This window comes from Oryctolagus cuniculus, chromosome 1 (assembly GCF_964237555.1).
Source record: "Oryctolagus cuniculus chromosome 1, mOryCun1.1, whole genome shotgun sequence".
NCBI classification, from domain to species: Eukaryota; Metazoa; Chordata; class Mammalia; order Lagomorpha; family Leporidae; genus Oryctolagus; species Oryctolagus cuniculus.
The window spans coordinates 89,776,410-89,795,831 of NC_091432.1; positions in this window are offsets into that span (position 1 = coordinate 89,776,410).

The following is a 19,422-nucleotide window of genomic DNA, read 5'->3' on the forward strand; positions in this document are numbered from 1 at the left end:
TAGCTGAATAATATTCCATTGGTTTTAAGTCTTAAGTTTATAACCTTGATTTCTTGTAAATTGTTTCATATAGGGTATTTGTATTGTACAAAATTTCTCCAAATGGAAATCCAATTTTTTCAACACTAACTGTTGAAGTGAATACCTCTCTCTAGGGAATGATTTTAACAAATTTGTCGGTTTTATATGTGTGGGTTAATTTCAAAGGAACTCTGTTCCTTGGGTCTAGATATCTATTTATATGCCAGTACCAAACTGTTCTGATTATAACAGTCCTGTAGTACTTCTTGAAACTGGATATTGTGATGATCCTGGCTTTGAGTTTATTGTTCAAGATTGCATTGGCTATTCAGGGTCTTTCGTGTTTCCATATGAATTTTATTTTTTTTCCTAGCTCAGTGAAAACTGTCCTTGGAACTTTCATTGAAATTGCATTGAATCTATAAATGGCTTTTGCATGTTAACCTGATGACTTTTCCATTTTTGTGTCTTATTTTTATCATTAATATTTTACAATTTTCATTGTACAGACACTTTACATCCTTGGTTAAAGTTATCCCAAACTATTCAATTGTTTTGTCACTACTGTGAATGGGACTAACCTTATAAATTCTTTCTTAGCTAGAGTTTTGTTGCTATATCAGAATGCTATTGATTATTGTGTGTTGGTTTTGAATCCTGCAACTTTACTCAATTCTCTTATGAGTTTTACTAGGCTTTTTTATCCTTCTTTTTCTTTTAAGATTTATTTATTTACTTGAAAGTCAGAGTTACACAGAGAAAGAAGGAGAGGCAGAGAGAGAGAGAGAGAGAGAGAGAGAGAGAGAGAGAGAGAAAGGTCTTCCATCCACTGGTTCACTCCCCAGATGGCCACAACAGCCAGAGCTGTGCCAGTTGGAAGCCAGGAGCCAGGAACTTCCTCCTGGTCTCCCACGTGGGTGCAGGGGCCCAAGGACTTGGGCTGTCCTCTACTGCCTTCTCAGGACATAGCACAGAGTTGAATGGAAGTGGAGCAGCCAGGACAGGAACCAGTGCCCACTTGGGATGCCAGCACTGTAGGCGGCAGCTTTACCCAATATGCCACAGCACCAGCCCCTAATTGGCTCTTAATTGAGTCTTTTGGTTCCCCTATCTAAATGATCATTTCATTTGTAAATTGGATTATGTGACTTCTTTTCAGTTTGTATCCTCTTGATTTCTTTCCTAATTTTTCTGTCTGAAACTTCCAGAATTATATGTAATAATAGCAAAAAGAATGGGGATCTTTGTATCATTGTGGATCTTAGAGAAATCCTTTTCTTATTCAGTATGCTGCTAGCTATGGATCTGTCATATGTATTAACTTTATTTTATTGAGATATGTTCCTTCTGTACCCAATTTTTAAAATGTTTTTATCATGAGAAGATGTTGTATTTTACCAAATGTTTACACTGCATCTCTTGGGATAATCATATGGTTTTTTTCCTTCATTTTGCTCATGTGATGCATCACATTTGTTGATTTTCATCTTTTGAATTATATTCCTGCATATCTGGGATAAATCCTACTTGGTCAGGGTGGATTATCTTTTGGATATGTTGCTAATTTCAATTTCCTAGGATTTTTTTGAGAATTCTTCTTGCATATATGTCCATCAGGAAAATGATCTATAATTCCTTTTTTTTTTTGTTATAAATATTTTCTAGTTTTGGAATTCAGGTATTGCTGGCCTCATAGAGTATTTTGAGTATTTTAAGAAGAACTGGTACTAGTTCTTCCTGATAGGTTTGAACCATTATACTTTGTGAAATAAGTCAGTTCCCAAAAGACACATACTGAATGTTTTCCCTGATTAGAGTACCAAAAATGTAATGTGTGAGTTAAATTCACATTTTAAATTTGTTGATTGCTTACAGTACGTGTCTCTATTGTTGAAGAACAGTATTTCTTTCTTCTATTGTTGAACTCTTTACTTTCAATTTTTGCTTGTCTTGGAAAGTCTTTATTTCACCTTAATTTATGAATGAAATATTTGTTGGGAAAGTATTCTGAGTTGGTGCTTTTATTTTTTTTTTTCTTTTAGGACCTGGACTATATCCCTACATTAGGTTTTGTGTTGAGAAATCTGCTGTTAGTTTAATGTAAGTTCCTTTAATAGTAACCTGGTGTTTCTCTTTTGCAAATTTCAGGGTATTCTTTTTATGTTTTACTTTTGTGAGTGTGACTATAACATATCACGGTTGGGGTCAGTTTTTGAGTGGTGCAAGAATCTAGAGAGATACCCAAGCTGGGCCTAGTAGAGTACATCTGACTACAGTCAGTGGGGGAGAAGGATTTTGGAGCTCATTGGTGTGTCTGGAGTCTAACCTTTTCCCTGTGCTAAGGTGAACTAGCTGATTCACAGCTCAGTCTGAGCTCACAGTGCCAGCACACTTTAGCCATCATGATGTCTTCACAGTTTAGAACTCTGACTCACTCCATAACGTGCCCTCTTGTCCCTATTGTGAGTGCTATTCCCAGTATGCAGGGAGCTGAGTCTCCACAGACTGGGTGGGTACACATGAACCCAGCCTCCACATGCTATTTTTCAAGTGGTTGGAGGAGGGGTTCCAGGGGCTATCTTATCTGCCCTTGTCCCACTGTCCCTGAAGTAGAGATGTGTGGGCCTTAGCTCTGGGACTTCGGATGCCATGCTGGTCCAGTTAGATCTGCAGAGCTCCATATTCCATGCTATAAGGCAGTAATGTTCCTGGATTGCCTTATTCCTCTTTATCCCTTCTATACACTGCTGTGCCTGCTATAGATGTCCCCTTTTTATCTATTTTTCTCACACTATCTCTGGTAATCTTCTTGCAGCACTCAACTCTAGATGTAGATACTTTGGAATATCTTGATAAAGGAGGAGGCAGGCACTTAACTTCTCTATATGGCCATTTTGAATCACCACCAATACATTTAATTTCAATACTTACTTATATATTGTTTTTTCCATAAATGAAATTCAGATTTAAATATACAGTTGTTTGAGTTTAATACTAGTGAAAGTTACAGAATGTAACATCAATTCCAAATAATTTTTTGTCCCTTCCATGTAAGATTTTCTCATACTTCGATAATTCCATATTGTGTTATAAATGAGGTTGTTATTTAGCTCAGTATAATATATATTATCAGTTTTGCTGCATCAATTCACAGCCCATTTCTTTTTACTGTTTAGTAGTACTGCTTTTTCAGATTGCACTACAATTGGTTTATCCTTTTCAGTGTTAACAGACACTTGAAATGGATCCATTTCTGACCATATTAATAGAACTGCTGTGTAGCTTTGGGGAAAGACAAAGCTGCACAGGGGACAGGAAGACACAAGAACAGGGGAAGAACCATGTTCCCAGGGACAGTTGGAAGGTTTTCAGTAGAAAGTCTATAGATGGGGCTGGTGTTGTGGCGCAGTGGGTTAACGTTCTGGCCTGAAGTGCCAGCATCCTATATGGGCGCTGGATTCTAGTCCTGACTGCTCCTCTTCCAATCCAGCTCTCTGCTAAGGCCTGAGATAGCAGTAGAAGATGGCTCAAGTCCTTGGGCCCCTGCACCCACGTGGGAGACCTGGAAGAAGCTCCTGGCTCCTGGCTTCAGATCAGCACAGCTCTGGCTGTTGCGACCACCTGGGGAGTGAACCAGCGGACGGAAGACCTCTCTTTCTGTCTCTCTCTCTCCTCTTTCTGTGTAACTATGACTTTCAAACAAATAAATAAATCATTAAATAAAGAGAAAGTCTACAGGAAGAAGACTCTGTGGAGCAATGAAGGCTGTACAATCATCCAGCAGCTAGCCGGATGTCACGAGACTCTCAAGTATGTGGACATGCCATCTTCTCAGACCAGGGTGTCAGGAATCTGCAGCAGCCTGTGCAACACTGGTGATTTTGACTGAGGGAGAACCTTGTGATCCCCAATGACTTGGAGTCTGGCCTGAAGAGCTGGAGGGAGGCAGGATGCCCACCTGACTGTGTGAAAAGAGGGTACATGGGTTTCTCCTTCCCGCCACCAAGGCACACATTGACCCATCAGGGAGGCAGTGTCACCTCAACAAAATAAGGCAAGTGAAGGCTTCTATGACCTGAGAACCACTGGGAGATTTTTGTCTAAGGGAGAAATAAGAAGTCCTCACTAACAATTTGAGTCAGGCCTGGAAATTGATATGGGGAGGGAGAAGGTACCCACTTGGCTCAATGGAGGGAAGGTACATTGTTCCCCTCCTTTCACCCAGCCAGCCTCTGTTGGGTTGGTGCCTGGTTCCCAGAGAGGGTGGCTCATTCCCAGGTGGGTGGCTGGCCTACCAAAAGGGCGGCTCTTTCCACTGGCAGAAGGCTCATAGGGAATGGATTGAATGCCCTCAACCCTGTGGCTGTGGAAGCCCCCACCAGTATGGCTATGGGAATGCTGGGACTGCATGATAGACCAGGAAATGAGGACATGAGCTGTGGCTGGGTCTTTGGGGAATCACTGGGACTCACTACAGCCCAGAGCTACCTCAGTGCTGGGGGTGGGAGGGTCATTGCTTTAGGCTCTGTATTCACACAGAAGAACATATAAATGCTTTGTGTTATTTGTGTGCCTAAGTGTGTATAGTGCACAGGCACTTTGGGTTCACTGGGGGCAGTTGATTCACCCTGGCAGAGAGGGGCTGCATTTGTAACCATGTCAGCCACCTTGATCATATCCTCCCCCCTGCTCATAAGATACACCATGACCGACTTGGGTGTCACTCTGGACTCTTAAACCACTGAGTTCTGGCCTAAGCTCCCTGATCCAATCCAAACATCTAGATATTTTCTGAAGTAATAGGCATTTGACTGAACCATAGAGACACATTTCAAAGAACAAAATCTTCAGTGCAGATATCAACAACTATGTACTCAGATGAACAAAAAATAGAAATAAAGAAAGATTAAAAGAAGACAGAATCATGCCCCAAAAGGAACATAAAAATACTGCAATATGATACTGTGAAGACAAGACTGATGAAAAGGCATTCAATATAATGATTGTAAGATTACTCAAAAACACAGAGAAATAATTACATGAGTTAAAAATACATCGATGAAAAATTCTGCCAGAAGATATAATATTATTAAAGAAACAACCAAATTGAAATATTAGAAATGGAGAATTAAATGACAAATAAAAAATACAGTGGAAGGACTTAACAGTGGACTTAGGGAGGCAGAAGAAAGAATACTCAAACTAGAAGACAAAGCTTTGGAAACATCTCAGCCAGATAGAACAAGAACGAGAACAAGAACGAGAACAAGAACAGGGACATGAACAAGAGCAAGAAAATTTAGAAAAACTGAAAGCAATGTTTGATAGCATGGGGTACCATCAAACAACCAAAGGTATATATGTCTCTGGAGTTACGGAAGGAATAGAAAAACACAATGGCTTAGAAGACTTATTCAGTGAAATAACAGTTGAAAAGTTCCCTAATTTGGAGAAACATACAAACATCAAAGTACAGGAAGCACACAGAACCTCTGAAATACATGATCAGAAAAAATCTTCAACATGACAAATATAGTTAGATTTTCAAAAATAAATAATAAAGAGAATATTTTAAAATGTGCAATAGAGATATGTCAAATTACCTTTAAAGGAACTCTAATTAGATGACAGTAGATTTCTTATCAGAAACCCTACAGGATAGGAGAGATTGGAGAGTCATAGACTAGGTCCTAAAAGAAAAAAAAAAAAGTCAACCCGGATTATTGCATCCTGTGAAGATCTCATTTTTAAATGAAGGTGAAATAAATACATTCCATGACAAACAAAAGCTGAAAGAATTTGTCACCAGCTGGCCAGCCTTACTTATACTTAAGGATTTGCTACATGCAGAGACACAGAAAAATAATCAGCATGGTGAAAGAACATAAAGTCAGAAAACCTCCTGGTAAAATACAAAGGATATCCAAAACAATAGGACTATTTATGAAAAAATGCAAGACCAAATCACTACTTATCAATAAAAATATTAAATTTAAATGGCCTAAATTTTTAAGTTAAAGGATACAGACTGGCTGAATGGATTACAAATTAAGACCCGTCTATATGATGCCTACAAGAAACACACCGCATCAAGAAGACACAAACAGACTGAAAATGACAGGATGGAAAAAGATATTCCAGGCAAATGGAAATCAAAATTGAGCAGGAATAGCCATCCTAATATCAGACAAAATAGAATTTAACACAAAAACCTACTAAAGGGATAAAGAAGGGCATTATGTAATGATTGATTAAGATATTAATTCAAGAGGAAGATGTGACTATAGTAATGTATATGCACCCAATGCTAGGGCACCTGGCTGTTTTAACAAATGGTAATGGTTGTAAAGGAAGACAATGGGGAAAAGCTGGAAGCATGTCCACTAAGATCCAGAACGAGGCAAGGATACCCACTTTCACCATTACTATTCAATATAGTTCTGGAAGGTTTAGCCAGAGCCTTTAGACAAGAAGAAGAATCAAAGACATACAAATGGAAAAGGAGGAAGTCAAATTTTTCCTTTTTTCAGATGATATGATCCTATACATCGGGGCACCAAAAGACTCCACAACAGACTATCGAAATTCATGAGCAAGTTTAGCAGGAGATAAAATCAATACACGAAAATCAATAATATTTGTATAGACAATGTCATGGCAAACAAAAAGCTTGCAAAATCAATCCCATTCCAAATCACTAAACATTTAAAATACCTCAGGATAAATTTAACCAGGGTGGGTGCTTGCAGAAGCTGGGAGCTGGGAAGATCTTCAATGTGGGGGACTGAAAGCCAATTATTTGAGCAATCATTGTCATATTAATACTCAGACTCAGGATTCATTTATGAAATATGTACAATGGGCAAGACCTTGTACATACAATGCAGTTATAATTATGGATTTCTCTGCAAGTAATTTGTTTACATTCCACTGATTCAGAGATTCAGACACAGATTTGTCATCTAGCTTAACTATGACTATACTTCTATAAACAGGAGGTCATAGGCTATATTGTTCTAATTATATAGTTGATCCTTTTCCTTTACTTTATATCAACTTTATAATGACAGTGGGCAATTGGAAGGAATAAATCCAGTGCACAAGCTAACGTTTCCATATTTACCAAGTTTCCATTAATTTTTAAACAAGTTGTTTCCTTTGTATTCAAAGTATTCAGGTCCTTCAAACATACATATTCTGTAGTTAGTTAAAAGCCTCATGAGACAGTATATTCCTTCTTTTCTGTTAACTCACTTGAAGACAGTGATCAGAGAAGCCACATTTCTATCCTGACATGCTGAAATATGTTAGGCGAGAATTACTAGTAAATATCTATTCCTTTGTTTCATGTTCAAAACTAAATCTAGAATGACATGTGAAAAACTGTGAATTCAGAAAATAGAAATACCTTCCTTCATTTATTCCACTTCATAATAGGGATGTTTTATATCTGTAGGTAAGATGCCCACAGTCATGTAAAGATATGATCCTTTCTAAAAGATAATAGAATTTCTATGGATGTTGTTTCTGCCCTTTATGCCTTAGATGACAAAATTAGCTATTTAAAAAAAATCCCTTTTGAATGCCATCAACTTGGATAGTAAATTAAGTTATCTGCATAGGACAGTCTATAATTAATACTAAGCAGCAAATTTAGAGAAAGTTGTTAAATACCATTGAATATTTGAGGGAAAAATTTATTATTTTCCTATGTATTAGTGGAGTTCAAATAATGACATTCAGAATAATGTGTGCAACATAGAACCAAATAGAATTACTTTTGTTTTATGGACTCCAGTGAAACTGCAAATTCCCTAGTGTCATTAAACGAAAACTCTAGACAGCTAAGGAATAAACAGAATTATTTTCTTTTTGTCCTCAAGCATAATTTAAGGTCATCAAATTAGGTCACCTTACAAATTCATTTTACGTAACTTTTTGATAATCTACCCTTTAAAGTTGTAGTCACAGAGACCTAATAAAAGAGGTTAATGCTACTTCAGTGGAAATTTATAATAGAATATTTTTTCTTGTATAATATCCTTGTAGGTCTTGTCAGTACTATAAGAGCACATTTATGAAACTGTTACCAGCTTCCTATATTGTTTCAATTGAAGCTTTATGGGAGGCAGACTCTACTATTCCTATAATATCTGTGTAAGGCTTAAAATTAATCTGGATGCTCTAAACATGCCTAATAAATATTTATTATTTTCCATTCTACCTTCCACCAAAATCCACATCTTATAATTATTAAAATATTTGAAAATTTCATTTGATTAAAACAGAACTTTGGATGCATGTGAGTCCCTTGTACAACTTTTTTTTTTTTTTTTGGACAGGCAGAGTGGACAGTGTGAGAGAGAGAGAGACAGAGAGAAATGTCTTCCTTTACCATTGGTTCACCCTCCAATGGCCGCTGTACCCTGCACGCTGCGGCCAGCACACCGCGCTGATCCGAAGCCAGGAGCCAGATGCTTCTCTTGGTCTCCCATGCTGGTGCAGGGCCCAAGGACCTGGGTCATCCTCCACAGCACTCCCAGGCCACAGCAGAGAGCTGGCGTGGAAGAGGGGCAACCAGGACAGAATCCGGTGCCCCAACTGGGACTAGAACCTGTTGCCACAGGAGGAGGATTAGCCTATTGAGCCATGGCACCAGCCCCCTTGTACAACTTTCATGCATATAGATTCTGTATTGCTTTCATGCTGTTTTAGAGCTATGAGATAAATGTCAAATAGTGTATGTCTCATATGAAATCAGATGAATAATAAATGAAAATAAAGTAAATTCAAGGAACTCTTCAGAATTTAAGCAGTAAGTGTTTTTGGTCAACAATGGCTTGATGTTCCACTCACCCAAGCATGTATATAAATAAAACTTAAATTTTTATATATAAGAAAAGGCAATATAGTAAAAATTTCAATTATATTTGATTAATAATAATTAAGTGATTTAAAGATGCAGCATATTCTAAGTATTACAGTTTTATCTGGTAACACAAAGATGAACAAATATAGTGATTTCATTCACAAAAATATAGTCAAGACATGTAGTTAAATAAGAAATTATAATAAAATGGGGTAAGTGTAACAACTGATAATTTAACAGTGCTAATAGAGCATGACAAAAGGGCATCTAACACTCCCTTGAGTGAAAGAGAAGATGCTTCCAGACAAAATAACAAAATATCAAACAAGACCTGAAGATGAATGTGAGTATACAAGGTTTAGTGTTTAATCAAGAAATGTGTGTTTTAGGAACAAGGTGATCAAACGTTTGGATTGAAAAGAGAACAAGACAACTTCAAGGGAGTGAAAGTAATTTCAAATGGATTGATTACATAGCTTACATCATATGTAAAAATGCCAAGGATTTGCCAAATCGAATCTGGAAAGGAACTTAATGGACATACTACAGAAAATATTAAAAATTGTTGAATTTATGAAGTCATATATTTATATATATATAAATCTATATATTAAAAGTACCATAAATGCACTTGTAGTTCACTGCCAATCTGAGAAGCATTCGTTTAATTCTTTACCTATTACCTTTTGCTCTGACTTACAAAATAATGTCTAACAAATGAGTGTATTTTTATCTGATTCATTTAATATAGAAATAACTGTTAAAAAGTAATAATGCATCAAAATGACATGTAGCAATGCAAACACCAGGATGTTAAATTTATTTTAAAGTAATTACATATTTATGAAATTTACTTTTACAGGCCTTCTTGAATCACAGCCCATCTAGAAAACTGTAAAGGAACAAAGCATCACATATCACACACACTGTAAAAATTCAAATAATACTAAGACAAAAATCGTGCATAAAATGAACAAGGCCATTAAAAATATCTTGTGATTTTTCTTGTTGATTAATGGAAATAAAGTGCTCTTAATGTATAAGCTCTTGGTTTGGATTTTAATGTTCTTTTTATTATTTTGATTCAGTTATTTTATGTTTATTTCTTTCCCATAAAATATCATTAATTTACATATACTTTTGATATTTAAGTATAAAGTATCTCTCTTATTATAGTAGCAACCAGAGCACAATCAATAGCCACATATAGAGCATTGGCTGTGTGCTGTTCAGAATGTCTTATAAATAGGAACAAATTTAATTCTCTTAGTAATCACAGTAATTATTTGATAAAAATATCAGCATTTGTGTCATTTATAGATTAGACAGTTGGATTCAGAGAATTTAGGTAAATACTGATGTGTATACAGCAGGTAATAAGTAATAAAGATGACTTTAACACAGCAACAATGTTTCTAAATCTGTACCCTTGGGGAACCAGCAAGATGGCGGAATAGGAAGGGAGCACAATGATAGTCCAGGAAGAGACAGTTTAATAAAAGTGGAGATACTGCAGGTTCAAGGAATAGTTGGGGAAGAAACAGCACAGGAAACTCTTCCAGAACTAGTGATTCACAGTGGCTGCATGAAGGGCGTGGGAGCCCACGGCTCGGGACACCAGCCATAGAATCTACGCACCAGCGCTGGAATGCGGGGAGCCAGAGATCACAAGCTGACTACCTTCAATTCTGCTCAGATGTGCAGAATTACTTCCCTTCTGAATTGAGAGAGAGAGAGAGAGAGAGAGAGAGAGAGAGAGAGATTTACCACACCTAACCTGGGTGTCTCACCTTTGGCACACCCTTAACCCTAAAGAATCAAACAGAGATCTATGGCCACACCCATCTCAAGCCTCTAAGGTTCCATCAAAAGCAGACAGTCCACTTAATACAGTCATAGTATAACAAGAAAAAAACACCACAGTGAGGGAAGAAGAATCCAAAAAGTATCTCCACAATGCCAAGAAACAAACGCAGAAACTAAGGAAAAAGAACAAGGAAGACATTGTAATGCCCCCAAATAAATAAGACACCCTAAACCATGATTATGAAGATGATGAAATAGAAGAAATGCAAGATATGGATTTCAAAAAATTTTGATAAGAACATTTAGAAGTTTTCAAAAACAAATTCTTGAACTACAGAAATCCTTACTGGATAAGATAAAAAATCTCTCTTGTGAAAATGAAATCTTAAGGAGGAACCAAAATGAAACACAGAAACTAGTAGAATACGGAAGTGTGATAGTGAAGAGAAATCAAAATGAATTGAAGAACTCATTAGATCAAATGACAAACACATTAGAGAGCCTTATAATAAGAGTCAGTGAAGCATAAGAAAGAATATTGGACTTAGAAGACAGAGCACAGGAAAGTGCACAGTCAAACCAAAGAAAAGAAGAGGAAATTAGAAATCTAAAAAAAAATTGCTGGGAATCTACAGGATACTATGAAAAAAAAACTGACATTCGGTTCTAGGAGTTCCTGAAGGCATGGAGAGAGAGAAAGGATTAGATGGCCTTTTTAGTGAGATACTAGCAGAAAACTTTCCGGGTTTGGAGAAGGACAGAGACATCCTAGTACAGAAAGCTCATAGAACTCCTAATAAACATGACCAAAAGAGATCCTCACCATGACACGTTGTAATCAAACTCACCACAGTGAAACAAAGAAAATATCCTAAAATGTGCAAGAGAGAAACGTAAGATTACTCTCAGAGGATCTCCAATTAGACTCACAGAAGACTTCTCATCAGAAACCCTACAGGCTAGAAGGGAATGGCGAGACTTAGCCCAGGTACTAAGAGAGAAAAAATGCCAGCCCAGAATATTATACCTGCAAAGCTCTCATTTGTGAATGAAGGTGAAATAAAGACCTTTCATAGCAAACAGAAATTGAAAGAATTTGTCGCCACTCATCCAGCCCTGCAAAAGATGCTTAAGGATGTGTTACACACAGAAACACAGAAACACAGTCATCAATATGAAAGAAGGCAAAGGAAGGAAATTTCACAGCAAAAGATCACAGGAAGTTCAAAGCATATATTAGAAATATCTCTGGGAAAATGGCAGGGCAAAGTTACTACTTGTCAATAGTCACATTGAACGTTAATGGCCAGAACTGTCCAGTTAAAAGACACAGATTGGCTGAATGGGTTAAGGAACAAAACCCATCTATTTGCTGCTTACAAGAAACACATCTTTCCAACAAAGATGCATACAGACTGAAAGTGAAAGACTGGAAAAAGATATACCATGCCAACAGAAATGAAAAAAGAGCAGGCGTGGCCATCTTAATATCAGACAAAATAAACTTTAACACAAAAACTGTTAAGATAGACAAAGAGGGGCACTATATAATGATTAAGAGATGAATTCATCAGGAAGATGTAACGTTTATCAATGTATATGCACCCAATTACAGGGCACCACTTTATTTAAAAGATATGTTAAGGGACTTAAAGGGAGACTTAGACTCCAATACAATAGTACTGGGGGACTTCAATACTCCACTCTCAGAAATAGAACAACAGGACAGAAGATTAACAATGAAACAATAGATTTAAATGACACTACAGCCCAAATGGATCTATCACCTATCTACAGAACTTTCAATCCTGCACTTAAAGAATAGACATTCTTCTCAGACATGCATGGAAGCTACTCTAGGATTGACCACATACTAGGCCATAAAGCAAGTCTCAGCGTATTCAAAAGAATTTGAATCATACAATGCAGCTTCTCATACAATAGAGGAATGAATTTGGAAATTAGCAACTCAGGAATCACTGGAAAATATGCAAACACATGGAGATGGAAAAAGATGCTCCTAAATGAACAATGGGTCATAGAAGAAATCAAAAGAGAAATCAAAAACTTTCTGGAGGTAAATGAGGATAAAAGCACAACATATCAAAACTTATGGGATACAGCAAAAGCAGAGTTAAGAGGTAAGTTTATCAATAGGTGCCTACATCAAGAAATTGGAAAGGCACCAAATAGATGAGCTTTCAATGCAGCACAAGGATCTAGAAAATCTGCAGCAAACCAGACCCAAATCTAGTAGGAGAAGAGAAATAATTAAAATCAGAGAAGAAATCAACAGGATTGAATAAAAAAAAAAATTACAAAAAATCAGCCAAACGAGGAACTGTTTTTTTGAAAAAATAAACAAAATTGACACCCCATTGGCCCAACTAACTAAAAAAAGAAAAGATCCAAATCAATAAAATCAGAGAAGAAAAAGGGAATGTAACAACAGACACCACTGATATAAAAAGGATCATCAGAAACTACTACAAGGACTTGTATGCCAGCAAACAGGGAAATCAGAAATGGATAGATCCTGAACACACTCAACCTACCTAAATTGAACCAGGAAGACATAGAAAACCTAAACAGACCCATAACTGAGACAGACATTGAACAGTAATGAAGGCCCTCCCAACAAAGACAAGCCCAGGACCAGATGCATTCACTGCTGAATTCTACCAGACTTTTAAAGAAGAACTAACTCCAATTCTTCTCAAATTATTCAGAACAATCGAAAAAGAGGGAATCCTCCCAAATTCTTTCTGTGAAGCCAGCATCACCTTAATTCCTAAGCTGGAAAAAGATGAACCATTGAAAGAGAATTACAGACCAATATCCCTGATGAACATAGACACAAAAATCCTCAATAAAATTCTGGCCAATAGAATGCAACAACATATCAGAAAGATCATTCACCCAGACCAAGTGGGATTTATCCCTGGTATGCAGGGATGGCTCAATGTTCACAAATCAATCAATGTGATATACCACATTAACAGACGGCAGAAGAAAAACCATATGATTTTCCCAATAGACACAGAGAAAGCATTTTATAAAATACAACACACTTGCATGACGAAAACTCTAAGCAACTTGGGTATAGAAGGAACATTCCTCAATACAATCAAAGCAATTTATGAAAAACCAATTGCCAACATCCTATTGAATGGGGAAAAGTTGGAGGCATTTCTACTGAGATCTGGTACCAGGCAGGGATGCCCAGTTTCACCACTGCAATTCAATATAGTTCTGGAAGTTTTAGCCAGAGCTATTAGGCAAGAAAAAGAAATTAAAGGGAAAAAATTGGGAAGGAAGAACTTAAACTATCCCTCTTTGATGACAATATGATTATTTAGGGGACCCAAAGAACTCTACTAAGAGACTATTGGAACTCATAGAAGAGTTTGGCAAAGTAGCAGGATATAAAATCAATGCACAAAATTCAACAGCCTTTGTATACACAGGCAATGCCATGGCAGAGAAAGAACTGCTAAGATCAAACCCATTCACAATAGCCACAAAAACAATCAAATACTTTGGGATAAACTTAACCAAGGAAGTTAAAGATCTCTGCATTGAGAATTACAAAACCTTAAAGAAATAAATAGAAGAGGATACCAAAAAAATGGAAAAATCTTCCATGCTCATGGATTGGAAGAATCAACATCATCAAAATGTCCATTCTCCCAAAAGCAATTTACAGATGCAATGCAATACCAATCAAAATACCGAATACATTCTTCTCAGACCTTGAAAAAATGTTGCTGAAATTCATATGGAGACACAGAAGACCTCGAATAGCTAAAAAAAAAAAAAAAAAAAAAAAAAAAAAAAAAAAAAAAGAGGAACTAAACGAAAGATCTCTGAGAGTGAGATCCCAGTGGAAAGAATGGGGCCATCAAAGAAGGAAGTACCTTTCTCTGAAGGGAGGAGAGAACCTCCACTTTGACTATGACCTTGTCTAAATATGATCAGAGTCAGCAAACTAAAAAGGCTTCCACAGCCTTGGCAACTCATGACAAGAGCCTAGGGTGATTACTGATGCCATAAACAAGCGTATCAATTTGTTAAGTCAACAACAGAAGTCACTGTGCACTTACTCCTCATGTAGGATCTCTGTCCTTAATGTGTTGTTCAATGTGAATTAATGCTATAACTAGTACTCTAATAGTATTTTTCACTTTATGTTTCTGTGTGGGTGCAAACTGATGAAATCTTTTCTTAATATATACTAAATTTATCTTCTGTATATATATAGCTAATTGAAAATGAATCTTGATGTGAATGGAATGTGAGAGGGAGCGTTATATGGGAGGATTGTGGGTAGGAGGAAAGTTATGGGGGGAAAAACATTTTAATCCATAAACTGTACTTTGGAAATTTATATTTATTAAATAAAAGCTAAAAAATATAAAAATAATTCTGTACCCTAAAATTCTATGAAATTTTGGGTCTCAGTATATTCTAATGTATAGTACATAGCTACATATAATTATTCAGTAAATTTTATTATTAGGTGATATGAAACCTTGAAATCAGTGTCAGGCCTTTTCCACCAGTACCTAAACATTTTGTTTTCCCTTAAAGCACATTCCAAATGTCTTCTCTCCTTTTCTACATACAAATATCCTATTAAGTTAACAAGGTTTACTTCAAATAACATTTCCTTTATGGGACCAACTCTGACTTTCCAAGACAGTTCCCCATAGCTTGAATAATAGCACAAATTTTCCATCTTTATAAACGTTGACATCTTAATTTAATTGACTTATGTGTGTGTGCTATATGTTTGTATGTGAACATACATGTAATAGTTTATGAATTCCTTGTAAAGAGACTTTCATCTATTTCTGTTTTTATGATATATCATACCCAAAGTGTAACTGTGTTACTGACTCTAAATATTTGTGATTGGAAAAAGCATTAACACTTCAATTACTTTGTAAAGAAAACTACAACAAAAACTTACAAAGAAATAACTTACTGGGAACAAGTTCTCTACATAAGAAAAAATATATTCCAAATCTCTAGTTTCTTATTTTTGATTCCATCCTACTAAAATTATAATCTACTGGCATTTGATATTTGAATAATAAAGGAGAATATTCTAATGTAGGATATGCATTAAAGTTTACCTACACGATATTAGATCAGATTCTATCACTGATCTTTTCAGACTGGTTGTTTCTTATCACAATTTTTCACTTATTTCTAAAGACTTGTTCAATTGCAAATCCAAAGTGGAGGGTGATAAAGGCAAAATAGTTGGAAAATAAAGGTGAATTTTTTTTTATATCTGTATGATTCTCTTTGAATTCAGAACACTAATTTTGTTTTCTACTAACTCCAAAAACAGGGCAGCAGACCAATCACATTTCTTTTATCATGTCCAATATTCTAACAATGATTCTTGGTTTGTCCATGTATGTATTTATTTATCCAGTAATTCCACATCAACATGATTATATGCACATCTGCCCTAAAAATAAGCAATTGCAAGAGATCTTTCAGGATGTTAGTATTATTTAATAAACAGTTATTCAAAACAACACTTAAATAATTTTTGTCTAATTATTAGATTTTGGTTAAAATGATGTATTTTAATGCTTTTTATAATTCCTGCCACATATTTTTGAATATTCGTATGACAGAAAAACATTAAATATATCCTCATCATCCATAAAATGAAAATAAGCTTACTGGGATAGAATTATACAAAGTTATGACCTATGGTCATGTCCTGGGAATTTCTCCTTTTGTTTTGATTTGAATTAAATTAGAAAGGATAATAGCTTATAAAATTTATAGTTTTCCCTCTTGTATAATTAACTATATAAAATCTCAGAGAATAGAGCTATTCCAGATAATGGTAGAGTATTAAAACAAGACTCAGATATATTAAATACAAGTCTGAGCATTTGTGATAACGCTGTTTTGTTGGGTTAACTAGAATATGAAATATTCCCTTTGCTTTTTATTTAGTCTCTATAATTCAGAAATTCCAATCCCCTATTGTTATTCTAAATTTGGAATAATAAGAAAATAAGTTATGAACATGGCATATGGTGATTACTACAGCATTGATTCAAAATATACATTGAATAAGAGAAGAAAAAATAAGTATATGTACATAAATATATACACATGTATGAATATATAATTTAAAAATCTATAAATCAATATGTAAAAAATAGACAATTCAAAAGAAAATAGTAGACAATAAACTCAAACGCTTCCAATAGCCAATAATTTAGTGAGAAAACTCTGAAAAATTATCAGAAATTTGGAAATAGGGCAAATAAATAATTGGCTGTTCTTTTAATGCAGTACTGTACTTGCAGCTTGAAGGATATGCCATTAGGTAATAAGCTATTTAGCAAATTTATAGGATTAGTGGTTAACTTGTTAATTTTTAACTGGAAAAATGTGTGAATGTCTCCTGCCAGTGGAAAAGATAAACCAGAAATTCATTTTTAATGTCCTAATGGACATGAACTAGTGGTATTATCATCTAGAATTCATATATGCTAATGTATATATATATATATATATATATACATATATATATATAAATACACAACTCCTGGAATTAATTTTCAAAAGATTTTAGCAACTTACCTGTTTCCTTAGTAAGAAATTATTTCAATAGAACTTTTTATGCATATTCATTTTATAGTTGAAATTGCATATACTTTATTCAAATGCCAAAGTGGATGAATCTGATAATGTCAAATGATTTACATTATAGATTGCTTAAGCTCCAGCATAGTTTTTTAAATACAGCACAGAATTTTCATTTTGCAAACTTTTATTTTATTTTTACTTTTTTTTGACAGGCAGAGTTAGATAGTAAGAGAGAGAGACAGAAAGGTCTTCCTTCCATTGGTTCACCCCACAACTGGCTGCTATGGGAGGCGCGCTGCGCTGATCTGAAACCAGGAGCCAGGTGCTTCCTCTTGGTCTCCCATGTGGATGCAGGACCCAAGCAGTTGGGCCATCCTCCACTACCTTCCCGGGCCACAACAGAGAGCTGGATTGGAAGAGGAACAACTGAGACTGAACTGGCGCCCCAACCGGGATTACAACCCAAGGTGCCGGTGCCACAGGCAGAGGATTAGCCTAGTGAGCTGCGGCGCCAGCCCATTTTGCAAACTTTTATCCCCGCCTTTACTTTTTGCTTCTCTGCACTTATTTATTTATTATTTATTTTTTTCTGTTTTTTTTTTTTTTTTTTTTTTTTTTTTTTTTTTTTTTTTACTAAAAGCCACTACCTTATTTCCCACTTGTGCCTTGGTTCAGATTTGGATTCATAAATTTTATATACTTATTCTACTTTTTTGTAAAGGTGTGTTTGGCATGGGAGAGATAGTAACCGAGCATGGAAGGGAGACCTCAATTCACTAGTTTATTACCCAAATGTGTGCAACATCTTTTACTGAGGCAGGCTGAATCTAATAGCCAGAAACACCACCCAAGTGTTTACATGAGTGGTAGGGACCCAAACACTTCAACCATCTACCTGCTGTCTCCCAGGAACACATCAGTAGGAAACTGGAATCAGGAACAGAGCCTGAACTTAAATCCAGGATCTCTGATATGGGTTATGGTGGTTTTAAGTTGTGTCTTAACCCATTTTGTCCCAAGTTCTCAATTCTGTGAATATTTCAAATCCGTAATATTTATTTCAAAGTTTCCATAAGTTGTAAATTTATCACTCAATTTGTTTTTACAGGTGAGATAGATAGATAGATAGATAGATAGATAGATAGATAGATAGGAAGGATACAATGAGTTAGCTGCCCAATCAAATGCCTATACCTAAGAATCTGGGTTTTAGATGGAAATTTTGCCTTTCCAGTATTACAAAAAATTGCATGGAAAACTGCCTTTGAAATTTCTCAAAAACTGGAAATCACAAAGATTTATGCTTTTGATGTAAAAAAAGAAACACTAACATGTATGCAATGCATATTATTTAATCTCTCAAGAGAGTTGCATGGGAGAATTGCAACATAGACATTGAAACACTCAGCCATTCCTAGGTTAAGTTTGTGCAAATGAAGTGATATTAGTATGAACACTTTGCATATGTACGTTGCACCAAAGGGCACTGGATATTCACAATGTCTTCATTATGTGTGCTATGCTCTCACTTTTGGGGAAACATGGGTGCACTCTTATGAAACAGGTATGCATTATAATTCAAAGTGAATTTTATACTCCTTCATTTTAATATAATTTGCTAGTGAAATAAATTCAAATTAACCATAATCATTTAATTTTATGATCAGACATATTTCTGCTTCCACGTATATTTTTGTATATTCTCAAGATATTCTCTGCTACAGTTTGGAAGCTGTGTGTTCAACAAAGAAAGGTATCCCCAGATTTCTATGGAATGTACTGCATCAGGATTTTAAAAGTACTCCAGCTTCAAAAATTGACAGTTTGGTACAGGCAATGGAACAGAAATTGCTTCACGTAACTTTGACTAAACCAGAGGTCTTTCTTTGAACTTTTGGATTTTTCTTTTTAAAATAAACCATTTTAAAAGGATAATTTGAGAGTCATACAGCAATTGACAAGTTTGTAAAGGAAGTTCCCATATAATGTACATGTAGAATCCAATATTATTAATATTTGACTTAAATCTGGTAGGATTTTTTGTTCAGAGGCAGAGACTATTTATCTAGGACCAGCAGCAGGAATTAATGTCTTAAAAT